Below are 22,360 nucleotides of genomic sequence, written 5' to 3'. Positions count from 1 at the left end.
GGGCGTTTGCCTTGCACGCAGTGGACCCGGGTTCAATTCCCAGCATCCCACAGGGTCCCCTGAGCACCACCAGGAGTAACTCTTGAGTGCAGAGACAGGAGTAACCCCTGTGCATCGCCAGCTGTGACCCCAAAAGCAAAAAAAAACCCAAAACAAATAAAATCTTTATTGTATTATTGCAAAGCTTCCTAACCAACGTAGCCTAAAATGAATACCTTCAGTGATTCTCCATAGGTATTTCACAAGACGAAACTAAAGGGACACCATGCAGTACAAACACCATCAATCCATAAAGTCTGGGAAATAAACTGGAAGTTGCTATATTATTAACCCAAAATTAACAGATCCAACGATGTTTATAAGCACCAACTCCTATACGTTTGACGCACGTGTCCTCAGGTTGATTTTTCTGGAGAAAGAGCTTGAGCAAGACCGTTACTTTTAGACTACATAATCCCCAATAGCAGTCCTTGACTTTAGAATCTATGGTAGGGAATTCAAACGGTCTATACATGAATCATGGTTACCTGGCAGGATATCCAAATATTACATCGTACTGTGAATATTCTGTAATACTAGGTTGTAAGTCAGTAAACTCTAGATTGGAGAGAGAGCCCTGGGGCAAGGCTGATGCCTAGCAAGCAGCAAACCCAGATTCTTTTCCCTGATACTTCATATGGTCCCCAGCATCCCCTCCAGGAGTGATGCCTGAGCAGAGCTCGGAGGAGCCTCAGTACTGCTGGATATGGTTCCCAAGTCCCTTCACAAATATAAGTAAGCACCCATTTTGTGGAATATAGTATATATGGTCACGGTCCTCCCATTGTTCATCGATTTGCTTGAGTTGGCCCAGTAACGTCTCCATCATGATACTTGTTGTTACTGTGCTTTGCATATTGAATACTTCACGGGTAGCTTGCCAGACTTTGCCGTGCGGGTGCGATACTCTTGGTAGCTTGCCGGGCTCTCCAAGAGGGGCGGGATGTGCAAGGCAAACACCCTACCCACTGTGGTATTGCTCCAGCCCATAATATACATCAGGATCAGGATCAGGATCATCCTATTGTTAGTCAATTTCCTTGAGCAGGCACCAGTAACGTCTCCTACTACCTAGCCCTGATATTTTAAAAGAGCCATTTCAATGCTCTTTCAGGATTAGGAGAATGAGTCCCATCATTGTTACTGGTATTTGGCATATTGAGTACGACTCGGGAAGTTTGCCAGACTCTGCCATGTGAGCAGGATACTTTCGGTTAGCCTGCTGGGTTCTCCAAAGTAAGAACGAGATAATAAGATGTCATTATTCCGGGAGCTGGGTTTTATCACTTAATCACTTAATCACTTAACTTCCCATTAATCGTCAATTTGCTCGAGCGGGCGCCAGTAACGTCTCCATTTGTCCCTGTCATGTGCTAGTGTAGCCCAATGGCGTCTGTTCACTCTAGGAACATGAATGAAGAGCCTCAAGCCGATCGTTCATGATCTTGATGAAGAAGTCTGACCATCTGGTAGGTGGGCGGCCACGCGGTCTTTTGACATCCGTGGAATCCAGTCCGTAACAGCTCTAGTCCAGCGGTCGTCTTTAAATCTCATTACGTGACCAGCCCATCTGATTTTTGACACCTTGGCAAACAAGACAGCATCCCTGATTCTTGATCGTCGACGGATGTCGGAACTCCGGATTCTTTCTCTCATTTGAGTGAAACGTGATATTCCAAACATAGCTCTTTCAATTCCTCTTTGGGAGACCCGAATAGCGTTCTCATCCTGTTTGCGTAGGGCCCAGGTCTCTGAAGCATATGTTAAAGCAGGAAGAACAGTGGAATCAAAGAGATGTGCCCGGAGCCGGAGGTTCTTCGTCCTCTTAGCTATTTCTTCGATGTTCTTGAAGGCATTCCAAGCCGCTCTCTTCCTCCTGCGCAGCTTGGGTGCCAGGTCATTTGTCATGTTGACCTCTCGACCAAGGTACACATAGCTGTTGCATTCGGAGATGGTCGTTCCATTGAGAGCGAACGGGGCGTCAGGAACGAGGCTGTTTCTCATAAACATTGTCTTCGTAAGATTCAGCTGTAGTTCTACCCTTCCACACTCATGGTCAAAGTCGGCCAGCATTTGTGCCACTTGGCTGATGTTTGGTGTTATTAAAACAATGTCATCAGCAAAGCGGAGGTGGTGTAGTTGCTGACCATCTATCTTCTCTCCCATTCCTTCCCATTCCAGCCGTCGCATGATGTTCTTGGGGGTGGCACTGAAGAGTTTCGGTGAAATGGTATCACCCTGCCGCACCCCTCTCTTGACATCAACGATCACTTCTTTGTAGAATGGTGAGATCCTGGTAGTGAATCCGCAATACAGCTCACGGAGGATCCTGATGTATTGGGCTTGAATGCCCTGATTGGCTAGGGCTTCAATGACCGCTTCTGTCTCAACAGAATCAAAGGCCTTCTTTAAATCAATGAATGTTAGACAGAGTGGCATCTTGAACTCCCGAGAAACCTCAATGAGCTTGGTTATCGTGTGGCTATGGTTGATGGTGCTGAATCCTTTGCGGAACCCAGCTTGCTCGCATGGTTGTCCTTCATCTAGTGTTCTGCCAATCCTATTTAGGATGACTCGAGTGAACAATTTGTAGATGACAGACAATAGGCAGATTGAGCGATAGTTGCCAATGTCATGGATGTCTCCCTTCTTGAATAGTAGCACGGTCCTGCTGGTTTTCCATTGGGACGGAACCTTGCCTTCAGACAGGTAACGTGTGAAGAGCCGAGCCAGTGTATTGATGAGTACTGACGGCAGGTTCTTCAGGTGTTCAGGTCTGACCTTGTCTGGGCCGGGTGCTGTTCATTTCTTTACCGACAAAATGGCGTGTCGGATTTCGGAAGGGAGAACGTTGGGACCGACATATCCATCCTGTGGAATTTGGTATATCGGCAAGTGGACATGGCTATCGAAGAGATTTGAGTAGAAGTCATGGATAATCTTCTCCATTGCCATTCTGGAGGATGTGATAGATCCATCAGGATGTCAGAGGGCAGTCATCTTGGTCTTGTAGTTGTCGAAGGACAGGCGGGCGTTACGAATACTTTTCCCAGCTTCTGCCGCATCTACCAGCACTTCCGCTCTTCTCTCTTTGACGTCTTCCTTGATCGCATGTCTGCACTGCTTTGCGAGCTCAGACATTAGCTTGCGGTTGCCTGAGGCATGCGCCAAACCACGTTGGCGAATAAGCTCAAGAGTTTTCGAAGACAGGCGTTTTTTTGTGGCTATCTCTCTCTTGGCGTTCCTCGCACAATCATGGAGGTGCTGAACCAGTCGATCAAATTCCTCGTCAATGTTGTCAACAATGGCATCTTCCCATGTTGCTGCAATAGTGCCAAAGAGCTCCCAGTTGGTGGTCGTTCTGGGAGTTCTCTTTTTAAACTTTGCAGCCCTTTCTCCCCGCTCTGTGAAGTAGAATTTTGCATGAAGGAGATGGTGATCCGATCCCGTTCGGAATTTTGGGACAACAGCGACATCGGGCAGGCAAAACCATTGATTGAATATGATGTGGTCTATTTCGTTGTAGAATTGTCCACCGGGAGACTCCCATGTCCAACGCTTAGATTTTGACTTCTGGAAATGTGAGTTACCATGGATGGTCTTGGTTGACATGATGAACTCAGACAATCTCTCACCCTGTTCGTTCCATTCTAGGCCATGGGTCCCGATGTGAAGTTCTTCAGCTGAGCTTCTTGGTCCTATCTTGGCATTAAAATCACCCACAATGATCTTGTAGAAGGTGTGGTCTTCTTTATAGGACTTCTCCAGGTCCATGTAGAATTTTTCAATTTCTCTTTCATCATAATGAGATGTTGGTGCGTAGACAACGAAGATAGAAACTTCCGGCAGTGAGCCACATCTATTCAAATGTAAACGTCCGATTCAGGTTGTTAGGCATTCGAATGAATCAATGCTCATGGCCAAGTTTGTGTTGACAAGGACACTGACGCCTCCGACACCTCTCTTTTATCACATGTTCCGAGGATTCTTCTCCATTGTCGAAAACGGCATGGTGAGATTCGTGCCTTCTTGTCTCTGTCAGACCTATGATGTTGTACTTGATCATTTGCGCTTGTACCATTAGGTCCTCGATGGATGCATCTGATGCTAGCGTACGTGCATTGAAAGTACAGACGATCATTTTTGTCTTCCTTCCTCCACTACCCAGCCGCCGCCACACTCCAGGACGCGTTCCAGACCCGTGCGGCCACTTTACGTCTGCGGGACACATCATAAGATACTAAATACCCATGTTCCGGAATTGCCGTACCATATTTGATACGGTTCAAATATGGTAACACCTACCAGAGCGATTAGAGGTCGCCCCAAATGCCTCTATCCCTCTCGGAAAGACTGGCAAGCTACCGAGAGTATTCCGCCCGCACGGCAGAGCCTGGCAAGCTATCCGTTGTGTATTTGATATGCCAAAACCAGTAACTACAATGGGTCTCATTCACCTGACCCTGAAGTCTTCACCAACATGGCAGCACTGAGAAGAATGAGAAAGAAGAGGCCGATAAAATCTCAAGGCCGACCTAGGCTGCCACAACGAAGGAAGACAAAAATGATCAACTGGGTTTTATAGTCTCTGGGTTTTGGCCGTTGATGGGACCAACCTGGCGCTGGCGGCAGCTGGTGGGTGTGACGCCTACCTACTGGAAGATGGGGAAGGGGTCTGGGTGAAGGTCCAGTCCCGATTCGAGTACGCTTGGAGACCTCAGCCCCGGGACCCGCATGCTTGGGTTCCTCTGCCAGTTCTTTCATGCATGAGGCCCGTCCGGATGTGTGGAGACTGAGCCCAGCATGGCCGTGGCTGGCTCCGGAGGTCCTCAGCTGCTATGGCTCTGCTCGGGGCGGGGCGGGGCCGGGAGGGAAGAGAAACTCAACCCTCCCCCCTCCAAGGCGCCCCGGTGAGGAGAGCCAGGCGCAGGGGCAGGAGACTCTGCTCAGACAAGAGCTGGATCATCAAGATCAGGCCAGGGCCAGCCTGCCAGCGAGAAGGGCGCCCTCCTGTGGCATCTTGGGAGAACAGCAGCTCAGACACAGGCTAGAGAATCGAGATCAGGCCAGAGCCACCCTACCAGAGAGAAGCGCGCCCTCCCGTGGCAGCTTTTGAGAACTGCAACATAGACAGGAGCTGGAACATTAAGAGCAGGCCAGGGCCACCCCCGCCAGCGAGAAGGGCGCCCTCCCGTGGCAGTTCGGCAGAACTGCAGCTCAGACAAGAGCTGGGTAATCAAGGTCTGGCCAGATCACCCCCGCCGGCGACAAGCGCGCCCTCCTGTGGCAGCTTGGGAAAACTGCAGCTTAGTCAAAGGCTGGGGAGTCAAGATCTGGCCAGCCACCCCTGCCTTTGCCCCCAGATGACCCTGTCTGCCTTGTTTCATCCAGCCCCCCCCCGTGATCTCTTTCTCACCCCCTCACATTTCTCTAAATTTCTTTCAATAAAAACATTTTACTGAAGAATTTCATTGAAAATCTTTTTTCGATAAAAAGACATCAGAATCCTTGCATTAGATTGCCGACGTTGCCAGTATCATGGCCATGTTTACCATATGGCCACCAAATTGCACCAAATTTGCCATAATGTCGCCAAGCCCACCAAATTCGTGCCACAGCAAACCAACACGGAAACACCCCCAAAAACAGCAGCGCCAAACGTTACCAAATTCACCATACCAACACCAGATTCACCATGTTTGTGCCATAGTGTACCGAATTCACCAGATCTGTGTCACAGCTGACCAAAATCGGAAATATAAGACAGCAGTGCCTAACCTCACCAAATTTTACCACAGTGTGCCAAATTCACCAGACTTGTGCCACATTCAACCAAAACAGAAATAGCAAAAGAGCGGTGCCAAACATCACCAAATTTTCCATAATATCACCAAACTTGCCAGATTTGTGCCACAGCCAATCAAAACAGAAATAGCAAAAAATAGCGATGCCAAACTTCACTGAATGTACCAGTTCATCAAATTAACCAGAATTGTCCCACAGCCAACCAAAACAAATACAAAAAACAGCAGAGACAAACGTCACCAAATTTGCCATAGCATCGCCAAAGTCACCGGATTTGTGCCACAGCGAACCAAAACCGAACTACCCCCAAAGCACTAGTGCCAAAGTCACCAAATTTGCCATAGCATTGCCAAATTCACCAAATTTGTGCCACAGTCAACCAAAACGGAAATACCCCCATAATAGCCATGCCAAAAGTCACTAAACTTGCCATATGATCGCCAAATTCACCATATCGTCACCAAGATTCATCAAACTTGTGCATGACTTCATTTCATGCCCAACATCATGATTACCACCACCATCAAAATGACCATGACCAGCCTCAGACCATGAACACCAGATCACCAGTATGATCTGATTGGCAGAGCATCCTGCCAGCTCTGTCCGCATCACCATGTCACCATCATCACCGCAACTACATCCCCAACAAAGCTGCCATTTTCACCACCAAAGCATCATCATCACTACAGCACCATGCGACAGCTATTCCTGCCACCATCACCACCGCCACAATCTTTGGTATTGCCATTGCTGCCTTAATAAGCGTCACCGTTGTCGTTCCACCAGCTCAGCCTATCCCAGTGGCCCCCTTGAGTGTGACTGATATGCTGGGGGGGGTGCTTCCCTCCATGACGAGTGCCGCTGTGCCGAGACGGGTGCCTGTGTGTCTGGGACATCCCTGCCCCCTGCCAGGTGTGGGTAGTCTGAGCTGAGGGGTGCGGGCGAAGGTCCGTTTTCTTGCTCTTGGGGGTCCCTAAATGGGGCAGCTGCAGGGAGCCAGTTTCTCTGTTGATCACTGATGACAGTCCGGTGCTTGCTGGGCTCCAGAACTCTGGGGAGAGAGAGACACACACACAGTGAGAGATCACTCACAGGCGTTTTGCTGACAGCTGCATCCCCTGAGCAGAAATGAAAATAATATATATATATATATATATATATATATATATATACTGGCTGGAGCGATAGCACAGCGGGTAGGGCGTTCGCCTTACACGCGGCCAACATGGCCGACCCGAGTTCGATTCCTCCGCCCCTCTCGGAGAGCCCGGCAAGCTACCGAGAGTATTCGATATGCCAGACACAGTAACAACAAAGTCTCCAATGGAGACGTTACTGGGCCCGCTCGAGCAAATCGACGATCAACAGGAGGGCCTTTACTTTTACTTATATACATATATATGATATTAATATCCAAGGCTAGGAAAATGGGGCCAGGAGGACTGGTCAATGGTTGGAAGCTACCACAAGCATCGGGGACAGAGGGTAGTTAGGATAGAGTAGGGACCAGTCTGGCAATAATGCTTGGAAATGGTTGGAAATCACTTTGGATGGGAACTGGGTGTTGAAAGTAGGTAAAGAGATATACATAATAACCTTTTCATATCTGTAAACCAAAAGGTGCGTGTGTGAGAGAGATGGGGAGAGAGAAAAGAGGGAGAGAGGGAGTAGAGAGAGAGCACTGCAGAAAGGAGGAGGGAGGGAGAGGTGCCTTGCCTGCCTGGGGGAGTAGGGAGACTGGGAACATTGGTGGTGAGCAATGTACACTGGTGAAGGGACAGGTATTGGAACATGATATGACTGAAATCCAATCATGATCAACTCTGTGTAATTCACTAGGATTGAAAAAATTAACAAAGAAAATAACATTTCTAAAAAGACAAAAATTTAAGTCGATCTTGAAATTTTGAGTGAGCAGCAGTGCAGTGGGCTGGTGAGCGGTGCTAGCAGAGCCTCACCTGGCAGCTGTGGTGGTAGTCAGCTCCCATGCTCCAGAAGCTTCCGAAGCTTGGCGCCCTCTCCCTGGCCCAAACTGAGCCTTACTCATCAGCGTTCCTTTGGGGGCTGCAGGGGCTGAAGCATATGAAGCATATCCCTCCTGCAAGGCGAATGCCTTAATCCCTGTGCTATTGTAAGGCCAGAGATGGAAATGTAAGGGCCGCCCGGGCTAATAGTCATGAAAGAGTTAAGTGGTAGGAAAGAGTTCACCAGAGAACTGTAAAAGCTGTGAAAGCTAGAGCTGCAAAAGCTGGCTCAAAAGAGTCATAATGTAGCTCCCACCTACACCCTGCTAGGACCTTGTGGTTGGGCCGGATATGGGGACATGTGCTCAGATGTTCCGAAGAAGTTCATCTTGTGCAAGTGTCGTGCTCTTCTTGGTAAAGCTGCAGATTGCTGTACTGTAAGATTCCTTTGTTTATTCTTGGTTATAAAATCCCACTGTACTTTGGCTCGGGGCTCTCTGCCTCTGTCCTATTTTCGGGACATGTAGTGTGCCCTAGCATGCTTGGACAATAAACCCTGTGCGTGTTGCATGAGAGAGTCTCTTGGAGTCTCCTTCACGGGTGGCAAGCGTCTCGGTCCTAACATTTGGAGGTCCCACCGAGATCTGCTCTGCTGCCCATGCCGTCTCCAACGGGCTCTTCTCAGGGTAAGTAAGGCGCCCAAAAACTGGGAATCGCCATCGCGTAAGGCTAGGTCCTGACTGGCATTGTGACTGTCGGTGCGAGGCGTGAGCCTTCTCCGACTGGGGCTGAGGCTAACAGGTGTCCGGGAGCCACAGGTCACGCCCCCGGGGGACGCCCTGGTGGTGTGGTAAAGGAGCTCTGGGAACGCCTGGATGTCTCCTAGGAGGCGGGTTCTGCGACTTTGTTGCCAGCAAAGTCAGGGAGGCTGCTAATGGTTTAGTTTCAACATGAGTTTCTAGAGTTATAAAATGGGTTCATCTTAGATGTCAGCTTGCTGTAATAGTTTCTGAGAATGGAGAATTTCATGGGAAATTTTACTAACTATATTGTTAGACAGCCTGTCCAGTGCGTGAAAGTACATGCTACTATTTTGACAACTTTATTTCATGCAAAGCCTTGTCACCAGCCCCGATCTTCAGAGAGCTTTGTACACAAGTGTGAAATCCTTAATGTTGCATGATAATCTAGGAGTGTTTTAATCTTTTTCCTGGAAATCAGAATTTTAAGACGTCTTCTGGTTAACTTCCAATGTCAAGTGATCTTTTGCCCAGTGAATATACCTTGTAAGAGCTTTAATTGTGAACATTTTTAAGACTTTTTGAATAGCTATAGAACTGATCTAATGCTTTTGAAATAGCACTGCAGAGTACAGTTTTGTTATGTTAAGTGAGATTATTGGTAGCTGTGTCCAAACTTGGGAGATCATGTTTTACTATGATCAGTAAAATAAGAGTTCAAACTTGTGGGATGACAGGAATATAGATGTATGTCTTAAGTCAGAAAGATAAATGGATGGAGATATCATCAGTGGGAAAAAGGAAAGGGATCCTGTTAAAGTGAAGATGGTTTTTTACAGGACAGAATGAATGTTAAGGAATGTGCAGGTTAGAGGTTGTGTTTGAAGAAAAGGAACTGATCAAACTGTATTGTTATAAGAAACTTTAAATTACACCTGCAGAATTGTTCTAGTGACTTTTTGGTAAGCTCTATGGAAAAGATATTGGACAGATTGTCCAGACTCCTGGTACAGTGCTCTTAGAAAATGGAAGTCAAGGTTTAAACATGATGCTAAATTGTATCCTTTTTCGCTACAGATTTAAGCTTCTTTTGACTAGGACCCACAGCAAATGGGTGTATTGCACCTCACCGTGAGTAAGGTGAAATGCTTGCTCTTCTCTTCTTTTATACCTTCAGTATGTTCTTTAATGCTCCATGGCACTTATGTTGGTTTTTATGAATCTAGGTAAGTCTTTCCTCTCTGTAGTAGGGTCTACCCCTCATGCAGATAGGAAAAACCAGCTATGGGACCCCAAAGCCCTCTTCCAGGAAAACAGTCAGAGGATCTGTCTAAAAGACAGGAGCAGGGACTTAACAGGGACTGTTTCAAGTACCCTACAAACCTTAGGGCAAGCCTAGAGGCAGGCCGGCTCAAGGAAAGACTGGAAATCATCATTGCCATGGAGGAATCTAGGTGAACTCAGTCTGGGCCTGCTCTCAGCGTCAAGGAAATAACATGGAAACCAGGATTTCTCCCAGCCCTGAAGAAGGCCCGATGTCCTCTAGCCACTTGTGGCTTGCACGGTAGAAGTCAGAGCAGAGAAGAGACCAAAGTAATTAGCCATGAGGACTGGTCAGCAGGAGCAGCTGCCGGGGTCTGTTTGGCTGTGTCCATGTAGGCGTCGCCACACATCCCCTGTCATGGACAGCTGGCCGGGGGTTGTGCAATGTTCCAGGCTTGTGTCAGGAACACGCCAAGGAAGCTGCCCTCTCCTCCTGCCTCAGAGCTCATGGCTCAGGCAAGTTGGATAGTCCTGACCAAAGAATGGGGCTCTGGGACTGGAGCGACATTCCAGCGTGGAGAACATTTGCCTTGCACACGGGCAACTTGGGTTCGATCCTCGGCATCACATATGGTCCCCCTGAACACTAACAGTAGTAATTCCTGAGTGCAGAACCAGGAGGAACCCCTGAGATCTCCCGGTATAACCCCCCCCAAATCTGAATCTGCTCATCCTCCTTAAACCCCTTCATTTTTAATAAACTTTCAAAATCAGATTTTCTAAGTGTGTGTTAGATTTAGAGCAAGGAACTCTTAAAATAATCTTATGGTGGGATCAGTTACCAAATAAGTTTGTTTTGCTTTGCTTTGGGGACACAGTGCTCTGCAGTCATTCCTGCCTCCAGAGACCATGCAGTGGTGGGGACCAAGTCAGCTCTTCTGTCTGTGAAGTGTAGACCCCAGCCCAGCCCCCAACACATGCCGTAGGAAAGTCAAGATTCCTTACCCACAGGGTCGCATCAGAGATTTTCTTTCCACTAAAATCCTCTTATTTCCACCTAAAAAAGATCCTAATTCCAAGCAAGGTGTTACTCATGTAATAGCTTAACTGCACAGAAGTCCACCCTTTCTGGTGTACGTCCAGCCCTTGGGTGTTGAATTCAAGAGATCTCTGTTAGTCTCAGATTCTTTTCTTAGTACTTAATGATCTGCAGTGTAAGTGTGAGCCACGCACTGAGATCAATACACATTTCTCTTTTCATCTCTGTGAGAATTTCAGTTTGCCGTAAACCCATGAGAATTCTGTAATGTGTGTGCGGATATCTTGGGTCTCACTAACCAGACAAACATTCTGCCATTTCTAAAGTGGGCCTCAGGCTCTGATTCCTCCTGTCAGTTTTCGGAGGGATCCGACCCTCGGAACATGCTGTTCCTTCACCCACTCACCTGGGGACCAGGGAAACTCGGCTTGTTGCTGTAAGTTACACCTCCTTCACTGTGTGACCTGCCCGCATCACTGGTGCTATGCATAGCCCAGTGCCGCAAGGTGGGATGGAGGGAGTACTCAGTGGCCCTCCCGGCTTCTCCCGAGGTGCACATTCCCTTCATCCCCAAGGCACACAGATTCGAACCAGTGAGTAGGACACGAACATCCACAGCTTTCCTGGACCCCAGACTTTAATGAGATCCCCCACTTCACATGCACCTCTGTCTCTCTCCAAATATGCGTCCCAGGAGCCACACTTCTGTCCCCTCTTATGTCCTTTCCAGGCTGTGGCATTGCCCAGTCTTGACTGGCCATCCGTCCCCACCCTGTGCTCCCCCAAACATGTCATTTTGTGGTGTAAATGCTCACACACACACACATAGCCACACACGCACCCATTGGGCTGTATCTGTTATGTCTTCGCTCCTTCCCTGTCTTGCGGCCCTCTCTCCCCAGGCCAGGTCCTCCTCCTCCTCCTGTGCAAGCCAGCCCGGAGGAGAGTCTGGCCGAGGGTGTGAGGCCACACGCTCCGTGTGCCCCGAGCTCTCATCCTCTACCGGAAACCCATGTTCATCTTTCTGTTCTGGCCTTTTGCGAATTGCCATTTTGTTTAAGAGCAACTCACTTTGGTCCTCTCCAGAGTCTGGATGAAAATCATTCTCTGTTGGATTAGTCGGAACAATCTTCCCCGCTGTTCTGGCTCAGAAAGGTATCAAAAACACATTCTCCGAACTTGCTGAAAGTTACTGAACTGAGTGAGAACCAATGGATACTCCCAGCACAAAGCCGCTCTGCAAGACATGCTTTGCATGTGTGTGTGTTTTAATTGTTGTCATTTCTTGGTAATAATTTATTCAAGAAATAGCACTTCAACCTGGGATTAGGTGTTTAAAATAATTCTTTTTTTGGGGGGGGTGGGGTGGGGGTGCAACAAGTCCTTTTTTTTCTTTCCGTTCTCCATCTCTCAAAGTTATTAACTTGTTTCTTTAAATTCAAATGGACACAATGATACACAGGTTCTGGCATGTACACATAGTCAAACGTTTTCTCCCTCACAGTCCGTAAAATTTCACTAAACTTCTGCAAGCATCAAAGCCTGGGCCCCTGCCCCTGCAATAGCCCTGGGAGCCGTTGAGCATCCGTTCTAGGGCAGTTGTGTGCTGGCCTCTCTCTGGGTTGATTTCTGGCACAGGAAGGGAAGTCGAGGCCCCAGGGGCCATGAGGACCCGCAGGGCCCGCGACCAGGAGTCCGTGGCTGGTGGGTCCAAGGAGACTCAGTGGGCTGGGGGTTCCCGGAGGTTCGCACCCAGCCGCAGCAACAGCAGGGCGCGGTGGGGAGAGGACGGTGCCCCCCCCCCCGCCCAGACCCGCCCCCACGACCCAGGGGCAGAGGTCGGGCCGCTCTGCCGGGGAGAAGGGGGTGCAGGAGAGACCCCCGACCTCGGGGTCAGAAGAAGCCGAGCCTGTCCACGCCTCGCTGCGTGCCCTTGAGCCTCAGTTTCCCCACCTGGAGTGGAGGGAGCCCCCGAGCAGGGGTGGGGGTACATGGTGAGTCTCGGGCGGGGGTGCTGCAGCAGGGACAGCCCCCTGCCGGCACCTGCGGGCCGCCCAGGCCGCTGCTGATCCCCTTCTCCTAGACCGCGAGAAGGGAGCCTGGTGCCCCCGAGGAGGGAGACGCGGAGCCCTAAGCCTGAGCCCAACGCCGCCGCCGGACCCCGGACCCCGCGCCGCCCGCCCCGCCCCACCCGAGGGGCCAGACGCAGAGGTCGCCGTCCAGTCCTGCCGCCGCCGCCTGGGCCCGCGGACAGACGCCTCGGACTCAGACCCCCGCGCCCCAGGACTCGCGCACCCTGCGCTCCCCGTGGCCCGCCCGCCCGCTGCCCCCAGGAAAGACGGTCACATGTCCTGGGGTGAGCCTCGCTGGGCGCCGGGGGCTGAGGTCCGTCTTGCGTAGGGGAGACGGCGCCTGGGGTCGCCCGCCAGGAGTTGCCGGCCCTGCTCTGGCCCCCGCCAGCCCACCTGGCGCCACGGAGCTCGGGCGTCCGGCCGGAGGCCCCCCAAGGACCGCTGGCGGGCAGCGCCACCTCCTGAGGCTCCACAGCCGCGGGCCGGCCCCCGAGGGGCGGGCAGGGAACCCCGGGGATGCGGGGACGCGGGGACGCGGGCCTGAGCGAGGCGCTGCCGGGTGCGGGTGGACCTGGACCCCTGCGCCAGGCAGGGCCCGGCACCCGTGCAGTTCGCACGGCGGCCAGCAGAGGGCGCCGCGAGCCGCTCACCAGCCCCGTGGGGCTGCTGGTCGGTCCCTCACTGGGCAGGACCTGGCGAGGGCCAGGGGAACCCGAGGACCCCCTGAGACCGCTCCCAGGAGCCGGGGCGGGGCGGGGGGGGGGAACATGCCCTCGCAAGGCCAGCTGGCAGTGCAGGGGAGAGGACACCAGGGCACCCTCGTCCCCCTGCGCCCAGCTTCCCGGGAGGGTCCCTCGAGGGAGCAGAGGCAGCGCTGTGCCCCGGCTCTGCTGGGGGGTCTGGGGGGGTCTGTACAGCCCCCGGGGAGCGTTGAGTCTTGGCGGCCTGTGCTTTGGCTCGGTGGGGCACCCCCGGAGCCCCTAGCGGGATGGTGGGAGATGAGGGGGAATGGGGCCCTGGGGTCAGAGCTGGGGGCTCTTCTGCTTCCACATGGGGGTCACAGAGACCTTGGTGACCTGGGTCCTCTGGGCTGGGGCCCGCCTGCAGCCCCTGCTGTAGTCTGGGCGGGCGAGTCGTGGGGGCCATCCCAGCTGCAGCAGTGCTTGGGGACCATGTGGCGCAGACCCCTGTGCTGCCTCTCTGCCCCCATGTCCTTGATTCTTTCAAAGAAGCTTGTGGGAGCCAGAGACACTACAGCAGACAGTGCACTTGCTTGGCGTGCAGAAGACTCGGGATTGAATCCCGGCACCCCATAAGGTCCCCCTGGGTCTGCCAGGAGTGGCCCCTGAGCATCGCCAGGCGTGGCCCAAACAGTCCCTGTCACTGTTCATCAATTTGCTCAAGCGGGCCCAGTAACGTCTCCACTGTGACAATTGCTACTGTGTTTGGTATATCGAATAGGATACGTCACGGGTAGCTTGCCAGGCTTTGCTGTGTGGGCGAGATACTCTCGGTAGCTTGCCGGGCTCTCAAGAGAGGCAGAGGAATCGAACTTGGGTCGCCATGTTGGCCACTTGCAAGGCAAACACCCTTATTTTGGACCACACCCGGCAGTGCTCAGGGCTTACTCCTGCCTCTGCACTCAGGAATTACTCTTGGTGGAGCTCAGGGACCCTATGGGAAGCCGAGGATTGAACTCAGGTTGGGTCATGTGCCAGGCAAACGCACCTGGGCATTTGGGCCTCTCCCTCTGCCCCCACCCCCAAGAAAGACTTTAAAAAATAAAGTGATTGTTCAGAAGCCTTCCCGGCACTCGGGGGCAGGGACTGGCATCATTGGGTGGGTGGCCTGCAGGCATTAGGGCCCGGGCCCTCGAGGTGACACAGCACCTGCCCAGTGCTGGGCCATACCCTGCAGTCCTTGGGGCTATACCCAGCAGTGCTCAGTGGCTACTCCCAGCAGTACTGGTGGACTTACTCAGAAGTACTGGGGCTTTAATCCAGTAGCCCTGGAGATATTCCTAGGAATACTGGAACTCTTCCTAGCAGTGCTTGGAGCTTTAGCAGTTCTGGGCAGTTCCCAGAAGTCCCTGAGAACTAGGGCTCAGACCGGCAGGCTCCAGGGCAGGGGTGCCCGCAGCATGGGTCCTCTTCGGCCTTCCAGCACACGGGGTGTATGCTCTGACCTTTATCTCCTTGCCCTGATTCTTTTTTTCCCTACTTTTGGTTTTGTTTTGGGCCACACCCTGTAGTGCTCGGCCAGTCCTGGCTCACTGCAGGGCGAGGACATATTGGCTGCTCCTGGGGGTACTTGAGGGACGCAGTACTTGGGTGCAAGTCCTGCCATCTCCCCAGACCTGATTCTTAGTTCTTTTTTTCTGGGGAGGCAGGGGTCACACCTACCAACTGGCCCCCTGGCGCCGTATAATCCCATCAACGGCCAAGACTCAGAGACTATAAAAACCAGCTCTCGGAACCACGCTGCCACATTCGCGGCCGTGCGACATCTTATTATGACATCTTATTATCTCATTCCTACTTTGGACAAACTGGCAGGCTACCGAATGTAACCTGCCCACACGGCAGAGTCTGGCAAACTCCCCGTGGCGTACCCAATATGCCAAATACCAGTAACAATGATGGGTCTCATTCTCCTAAAGAGCCTTGAATATAGCACTTTCTTAAAAATCTCAGGGCTAGGATGAAGGAGACGTTACTGGGGCCTGCTCGAGACAATCGACGAATAACAGGATGGTCGTGATTCGTGATTCGTGCACTCTTTGGTCTTTTAGAGAATCCGAGTTCATAAGAGACTCCGATGAAGAGAAAGCTTCCCTGCAGAAATCCATCAGTATTACCAGTGCCTTGCTCACGGAGAAGGACACAGAGCTGGAGAAGCTGAGAAATGAGGTCGAGTCCCGGCCCCTCCCACTTGGACCCGAGCCACGCCCATCTCACTCTGAACCACGCCCACATTGGCCTGAGCCATGCCCACTCCGGCTTGAGCCACTCCCATGTCGGCCCAGGCCACGCCCACATGGGGGTCACAGCCACAGCCACGTGGGCCTAAGCCACACCCCTGTGTTGCAGGTCTCCTTGCTCAGGGGAGAAAATGCCTCTGCCAAGTCCTTGCATTCAGTTGTTTAGTCCCTGGAATCTGACAAGGTGAAGCTGGAGCTCAAGGTCAAAATCTTGGAGCTTCAACTCAAAGAGAACAAAAGGCAGCTCCAGAGCTGGGCAGGTAAAATGCTACCGCTGAGGGGTGCCTGCTCTCCGCCCTCCCCCACACCTCCGGGGGCACCAGCCCCCCCTGCCCCGCACCCCCTTCCCCAGCTGGCTGCACAGGAGGGTGAACTTGGGCACCTGCCCGGAGCATGGGCTCACGGTAGCGTCCTTGGGTCCGCAAGCACTGGCGCCAAAATAAGCCCAAAACAAGGCGAAAAGGCACTTTGGGGATGCGGGTCAGTTTGGTTTTGGGGTCACACCTTGCGGTGCTCAGAATTTACTGCTGGCTCTGCTCAGAGATCACCCTGCTCAGGGGACCATTCAGGGGACCAGAGATCTAACCCCTTACCTGCTGAACTGTTGCTGCCCCCCAAAAGGCATATTTTCAAAGACCTACACTCACTCTTTGTTTTTTAACTAAAAGGTAATTCTGATTCTCAAGCAGATGAGGACGAAAGGGCCCAGGAGAATCAGGTAATATTTCTTTGCTGTGTTGCTTCCTTGTTATGTTTTATTTTGCTTGTTAGTTTGGGGACCACACCCTGTGGTGCTCAGGGCTTACCCCTGGCTCTACACTCAGGAATCACTCCTGGTAAGGCTTGGGGAACCATGTGGGGAGCCAGGGATCCAACCCAGGTCATTGGGGTACAAAGCAAATACCTATACTATTTTTCTGGCCCTTGTTGGGTTCTGTTGTTGTTGTTTTTGTTGTTTCATAAGGTTGTTCACATTATTTGATTACATCCAATATTTCAACACCAATTTATTTGATTACATTCAATATTTCAACTCCTGTTGTTCATCGATTTGCTTGAGCGGGTCCAGTAACGTCTCCATCGTGAGACTTGTTGTTACTGTGTTTGGCATATTGAATAAGTCACGGGTAGCTTGCCAGGCTTTGCCGTCCGGGCAAGATACTCTCGGTAGCTTGCCGGGCTCTCCGAGAGGGGCGGAAGAATCGAACTCAGGTCGGCCATGTTGGCTGCGTGCAAGGCAAGCGCCCTACCCGCTGTGCTATTGCTCCAGCCCATAATATATATATATATATATATATATATATATATATATATATATAAAGGTAAAGGTAAAGGTAAAGGCCCTCCCGTTGATCGTCGATTTGCTCGAGCGGGCCCAGTAACGTCTCCATTGGAGACTTTGTTGTTACTGTGTCTGGCATATCAAATACTCTCGGTAGCTTGCCGGGCTCTCCGAGAGGGGCGGAGGAATCGAACTCGGGTCGGCCATGTTGGCCGCTTGTAAGGCGAACGCCCTACCCGCTGTGCTATCATATATGAGATTGATATCCAAGGCTAGGAAAATGGGGCCAGGAGGACTGGTCAATGGTTGGAAGCTACCACAAGCATCGGGGACAGAGGGTAGTTAGGATAGAGTAGGGACCAGTCTGGCAATAATGCTTGGAAATGGTTGGAAATCACTTTGGACGGGAACTGGGTGTTGAAAGTAGGTTAAGAGATATACATAATAACCTTTCCATATCTGTATTGTAAACCAAAAGGTGCGTGTGTGAGAGAGACGGGGAGATAGAAAAGAGGGAGAGAGGGAGTAGAGAGAGAGCACTGCAGAAAGGAGGAGGGAGGGAGAGATGCCTTGCCTGCCTGGGGGAGTAGGGAGACTGGGAACATTGGTGGTGAGCAACGTACACTGGTGAAGGGACAGGTGTTGGAACATGATATGACTGAAATCAAATCATGATCAACTCTGTGTATTTCATTAGGATTAAAAAAATTCACAAAGAAAATAACATTTTTAAAAAGACAAAACAAATCTAAGTCAATCGTGAAATTTTGAGCGAGCAGCAGTGCAGTGGGCTGGTGAGCGGTGCTAGCAGAGCCTCACCTGGCAGCTGTGGTGGAGTCAGCTCCCATGCTCCAGAAGCTTCCGAAGCTTGGCGCCCTCTCCCTGGCCCAAACTGAACCTTACTCATCAGCGTTCGTTTGGGGGCTGCAGGGGCTGAAGCATATGAAGCATATCCCTCTGAAAGCGAATGCCTCAATCCCTGTACTATCTCCAGCCCCCGAAGGTGAGACTTTTCAGCAGATCGAGGACCAATTTTATCTTCAGTTATTTTGTTTCTTTTATTTTTTATTTTGCTTTTTGGGTCACATTGAGAGGTGCTCAGGGGTTATTCCTGGCTCTGCACTCAGGAATTATGCCTGGCGGTGCTTGGGGGACCCTATGGGATGCTGGGGATCGAACCCGGCTCGGCCGTGTGCAAGGCAAACACCCTAACTGCTGCGCTGTCGCTCTGGTCCCTTCTCATTATTTTATTTCAACCAAACAAACAAACAAAACCAATGTTCTGCATCCCACCCGGCGGTGTCCAGGGGCTACCTGGGCAGGGGTTGCCCCGACATCTTAGCACCACCACTGCGGTCTCTGATGCCAGTTCTCAGCACCCGGGGGCTCGCGGGCCACAGCGGGGGCCGTGCGGGACCCTCGGTCCCGGGGTGGGATGGTCGGAGCTGGGCGGAACCAAAATGCGGAAGACCACACCAGAAAAAGGCGCTGGGCCGCCGGCTGCTTCCAGACTTGGCCCCACAAGAGATTTCCACATTTTGTTTGTGCCCCGGCATAACCTGCTGTGTGAGCAGCAGCTGAAGCACCTGGGCGTCCTGGGCTCCTTCATCCACAGGGAGGAGTACAGCCTGGACCTCATTCCCTTCGACGGGGACCTTCTCTCCATGGAGTCGGAGGGCGCCTTCAGAGTAAGTTCAGTGTTTGCCCTTTGAACTTGACACTCGTTTCTGCCTCGTTTGTGATGGTGACACTGACACTGGCATTTCAGTGATTCCGGGAAGCCTCCAGTTTCTTCCTTTTGGGGAGAGATGGGAGTTGGGCCACACCCAGCAGTGCTCAAGGTTTACTCCTGGTTCTGTGCTCAAGGATCACTCCTGCCCATGCTTGGGGACCATATGTGGTGCCGGGGATAGAACCCAGGTTGGCTGTGTGCAAGACCAGCGCCTTCCCCTGTGCTGTCTCTCGGGCCGCTGCTCCTCTTGCTTATGGAGACCCTCCTGTTTCAACAAATTGGCTAAAAATTGTTATTGCCCTTACTGAATTCTCAAAAATCAGTTGTCCTTAAATGTGTTTATTCCTGGTGTTTCTCTGCTGCTGGTCAATGTTTGTCCTTGTACCCGTCCCACCCTGACTTGACTGTGGCTGTGGAGGAAGCTTTGAGAGTGGAAGGCAGGGCCGCTCCAGTCAGAAATAGTCAAGTCTGACACTGCGTTTTTCCAGTTAGCCATTTGTGAGTGATTTTGTTTCCATGACCCGCCTTTCCCCTTGATTGAGTCTTGACAAGACCTGAAGTCTCTTACTTTACATTCTCCGGGTAGTCTGCTGAGGGACCCCAGAGCTTGGGCAACCAGGCATGTGTCATGTGAGCAGTCAGCTTGGACATGGGGCACTGGGGGGCTCGCCCCGCCCGGGTGGAGTTTGCCAAGGGCCCCAGAGCCCTCGCAAGGGACCGTCTCTGAGGCTTCCTCGTGTGAACATGAGGGACCTTCCAGCCCTCACAGGACAGAGTCTGCTCGTGTGTGAACCTCCACACACACACACGGAGCCCCCTGCAGTCAGCTCCGTGGAGTAGAGGATGCCAGGGGCGGGGATCTGTGTGTAGGGATGGGATCGTCCATCTGTCTGTTCACTGTCCCTCTACACGACAGTCGGCAGCTGAGAGGAAAGACGGAGGAATCTAACCCGGGTAGGCCATGTGCAAGGCAAACGTCCTACCCACTGTGCCATCGACCCCTGTGGTTAACTTTAAAAATTTTTTTAATACGGAATTACGGGGGCTGGAGCGATAGCACAGTGGGTAAGGCGTTTGCTTTGCAAGCGGCCAGTATGGCCGACCCGAGTTGATTCCTCCGCCCCTCTCAGAGAGCCCGGCAAGCTACTGAGAGTATCTCGCCCGCACGGCAAAGCCTGGCAAGCTCCCCATGAAGTATTCAATATGCCAAACACAGTAACAGGTCTCACGATGAAGATGTTACTGGGCCCACTCGAGCAAATGGATGAATAACGGGAGGACCGTGACCGTGACCGTGACGGAATTATGGGTGGTGGGGAGATAGCTTAGAGGGCTAGAGCCCTAGCATCACCTGGGGAGCCCCGGATTCAGGACCCGAGGGACCCACACACCACCAGATATGACCCTAGGGGCTTTTAAAGAGGAATTACAAGGGCTGGAGCAATATGCATTGGAAGGGCATTTGCCTTGCACGCAGCTTATACACGTTCAATCTCTGGCATCCCATATGGTTCCCAAAGCACCACCAGAATAATTCCTGAGTGCAGAGCCAGGGGTATCCCCTGAGCCTCGCCGGTGGAAGTTGTTAGAGGTGTCTGTAGTAATACGCCATTTTTATATGAATATTTTGTTTGGGTGCTCGGGGCTGGGCAGGGCCGGGCAGAAACTGGCTTAGCTGTCCGCAGGCAGACACAGTTCCCACTCTGAACAGTCACCTGGGCCCCTAAGCAGTTCGAAAGAGGCCCCCTAATGCTTTCCTTCCCCTGAATCTTCCTCTCTGCTCTGCTCCAATGAGGAATTTCTGGTCCTTTTCTGAGGACTCTTTGGACATCCCAACCAGGATGTTTTGGACTGAAGTGTCCCAGACTTGGCACCCCAGACTTGGCAGAGACATACTACGGGACCTTTGGCGATACTGTGCTCACTCTGGGCCAGGCTCTCTGGGAGGTCTCCCTCTGCACCCCGCCCCCACTCTGCACCCCTTATCCTCACGCCTTTGGGGTGCACGCCTGTTGGCCGCTGCCTTAGACAGGGTCAAAGATTCCACGATGAGGGGCTGGAGCAATAGCACAGTGGGTGAGGTGTTTGCCTTGCATACGTCCAACCCGGGTTTGATTCCCAGCATCCCATTTGGTTCCCCCGAGCACCACTAGGAGTAGTTCCTGAGTGCATGAGCCAGGAGTAACCCCTGTGCATTGCCGGGTGTGATCCAAAAAGAAAAAAAAAATCAAGAGAGTCCCGCGATGGGCACCGGCAGTGGCGTCCCATCAGGTGGAGTGCAGGTAAAGCGCGTTGCGTGATTTCCCTCCTCTGCTCTCTGCATTTGCTGGATGAAGGGATTGAGGCACAGGAGTGATCTTGAGGCCCCGCTGGGGACCATGTGTGCTCTGTCAACCCTGCTGAACCGCCCGGCTGGGGGGCGCGTGCGTGCTCTTTCCTCTCTCTGGGCCAAAGATGTTTCTTTTTGTCTGTGTGTTAAATGGACCTTGTGGCCCTTCTCCGAGACCATGGCTGCCCTCCTCCTGTCCCCTGTGACACTCGCTGCTGTATGTGGGAGACGCTGCCTGCCCTTCTGCAAGCCCAGCGTGTTGTGCTGTGTGGTCACGCGGGCATGCAGAGGCCAGCCTTTCCTCGCCCACCCAGCGATGCTCGCCCCCAGTAGAGGCGCTGCCTTAGGGCCTCGGTGCTGACTCACAGAGCCTGTGCCCACGTGCCTGGCCCTCTCCCACAGGAGTGCTACCTAGACAGCGACCAGACGAGCCTGTACCACGCGGCCAAGGGCCTGATGACACTGCAGGCCCTGTACGGGACCATCCCCCAGATCTTCGGCTAGGGCGAGTGCGCCAGGGTGAGCCAGGGCGGGGAGGGGGGCCTCTCTCCTGCGGGTGGGGATTGGGGCTCCACCTCGCAGTGCTCTTGGCTCTGTGCTAGGGCCATCAAACTGAGGCTGTCTGCGTGCAAGGCGTGACCCCTGGCCCCTCTGCTGTCTCCCAGCCCTTTTTCCTTTTCTCGTTTCTGTTCTTTATCTTTTCTTTTCCATTCCTACTCTCCTTCCCTCTCTCGCCCTCTCCCTCCTCCCACCCTCTCCATACCCAGCAGTGCTTGGGGCTCACTCCTGCCAGGGTTTGAGGGATCGTATGTGGTGCCAGGAATTGAACCTGGGTCAGCCACCTGCAAGGCAAGCATCCTACCCACCATACTGTCTTAGGCCTGTCTTGTTTTATTTTATTGTTCCACTTTTTACGTCTTATTTTTAAATTTTGGATTGCCGGGCTCTTTTTAGCTTCATTTTTTTTTATTAGTGAAGCACCATGGGGTACAGTTGAAGATTTACCAATCTTTGTGCTTGGGTTTCGGTCATACAATGATCAAATACCCATCCCTCCACCAGTGCCCATTTTCCACCACCATGGATAATATCCCCCCAATCACCCCCCTCCC

General features: G+C 52.1%; 1 long non-coding RNA gene across 1 annotated transcript; it reads left to right on the top strand.

Annotated features, from left to right (window-relative positions):
• The first annotated feature begins 15,714 nt into the window (after positions 1 to 15,714).
• On the top strand, positions 15,715 to 16,628 carry LOC130039182 (uncharacterized). Its single transcript, XR_008794842.1, has 3 exons — positions 15,715 to 15,834; positions 16,015 to 16,165; positions 16,574 to 16,628. It is a non-coding gene; the product is annotated as an uncharacterized LOC130039182 (long non-coding RNA).
• The last annotated feature ends 5,732 nt before the right edge of the window (positions 16,629 to 22,360 follow it).

Source organism: Sorex fumeus, unplaced genomic scaffold, assembly GCF_029834395.1.
Source record: "Sorex fumeus unplaced genomic scaffold, SorFum_2.1 ptg000083l, whole genome shotgun sequence".
NCBI classification, from domain to species: Eukaryota; Metazoa; Chordata; class Mammalia; order Eulipotyphla; family Soricidae; genus Sorex; species Sorex fumeus.
The sequence above is the reverse complement of the archived record's forward strand: the minus strand, read 5'-3'. Positions and strand labels throughout refer to the sequence as shown.